This window comes from Grampus griseus (assembly GCF_964374135.1).
Source record: "Grampus griseus genome assembly, chromosome: 13".
Classification (NCBI taxonomy): Eukaryota; Metazoa; Chordata; class Mammalia; order Artiodactyla; family Delphinidae; genus Grampus; species Grampus griseus.
In genome coordinates this window covers 46,365,606-46,367,575 of record NC_139007.1, presented here as the reverse complement: position 1 = coordinate 46,367,575, position 1,970 = coordinate 46,365,606, and positions in this window count along the sequence as shown.

The window sequence follows — 1,970 nt, the reverse complement described above, 5'->3', positions numbered from 1 at the left end:
TTGCCTCGGCAGCCCCGTCCCCGCTAGTACATGGACAGTTCTAATTGGTCGACGTGGAACTCTGACGCGGCCTCTGGGTCCGAGGATGTGGCCTAGCCCGGCGCGGGGAGGGACGGCGTGCGGCTGCGAACTAGCTGGGCCGGAGACCGAGCGCGCCACCTGGTCGCGTGGAGGGCGAGGAGCAGACGCCGGCAACACCCGGAGCAGGACGTCAGTCAGGCGCGCGTCTTCTTGGTTAGAATGGGAGATTCCGGGGAACCAGCGTCCCTTGGATCCTGGGCATCTTAAACGGTCTGTCTCTTCTCATAGCACCCCCAGAAACGGCTTCCAAAGAGCAAAAATGGCCCAAGTGGATTGGAAATTACAAATGCCAGAAGGAACCTAGGGGTAGAAAGTAGCCCTCAGCATGTGTTGATGCTGGAGGTCAACCAAGGGTCGCCAGAAGGAAGTGCCTTCAGAGGCGGAAGTGTGCCCCGTAGAGAGGTCTGTACTTCGGACAAATCTTCTAGCCGAGGCTAATTCTTCCAAGAGTGGCAATGAGGCTATTTAGTAATGTTCCTGAAACACAATGCTTTCTGCCCACGTCATTCCTCATTCCTCTCTAAGTCGGTATCCTTACGGGCTGTTCATTGCTTAGTTCATAAAAGAGAGGCTACATCGCCTGGCGCTCCAGTCACTGCATTCTTCAATTCATTCATTCGTTCATTCAGCGATTATTAACTACCAGCACGATTGACCTCAGTCTCCACCTCTATTTGATGTAAACTGCCCATACTGCGGTATCATTCCCTTCACACAGCCAATCGGGACTACAAAGTGGTCCTCCAGGCCAGTTCTGTACTTCCCTGCAGTAGTTCTGTACCATTTTTGACCCTTTTGCACAAGATCTTCCCTTCTCCCGAATTCCTGTTTCTCAACTAGGTATTGCCCAAATCCCGACCCATTTCTCAAGGTTCATCCTATATGCCACCTCCTCAATATAACTTCCCTGATTCCCTAACCTGAAGTTCTCACTCCCTCCTTGTAAGTCCACGGCTCCTCATAAATTTCATGGCTCTATTTATAGTACTTCTCACCTTCCTAAATATGTGGGTCTGTATATATAATATTATTACGTGTTATATATTATACATTTTATTATATATACATATACATAACCTATATATGAAATCAAACAGTTGCATTTTTTTGTGATACCTACCTAATCCTTGTTTTTTCAGGCCCCCTTTTCCACTGGGAAACATCTGTTAACACCTTGGCTCCATGCCTTAATGTTTCAATCATTGTCACTTTTTCAACTAGTCTCATTTTCATTTCTAAGACTCACTTCACTTTAATTTAAAACTTGAATCTCATGTTCGTCTCAAAAATTTCCTCCCTTTGGCAGCTCAGCCCGAGGAAGTGAGGGCTGGGCAACAGGCACCCGCTTCACACTCTTTGACCTCCCTCGGTCTCCTCTGCACCTGCTCCTCTGGTGATGAGCAGAGAAGAAGGGGCGGGGAAAGGCCATGACCAGGAAGGCCTGTAGTCTTCTTCCTCACTGGCCATTGCTATTGCTTACAGGACTCCAGGATGCCCTGCTAAGGAAGCTCCCCGGGCACCAGCGTCCCTTTGAAATTTGGCTACATATTTCACAGGGCACCCCCACACCCCCAGGTGACACCCTGCCACATTTCTCTGCTATCCTCACCTTTTTGTCCCACTGTTTGCCTCTTCTGCCACGATTAGAGGCATCAATCTCATATCCCCATGGCCAACTCAGGTGTGAAGGCACATGCAGACTGCAAATTTTCTACTTCTTTGAGTTGAAAACTTAAGCAAACCATCTCCATCTGACAGACTCTACCACCACCCCCAGTATGCAGATCCTGGCATCTCTCCTGTTGTTTGTTTGTTTGTTTCCTCCTAGAAAGCCAGAGTTAGGTTAGCAGGTCTCCTAGCTTAAGGAATGTTCAGCTTCCTAAGAGGAG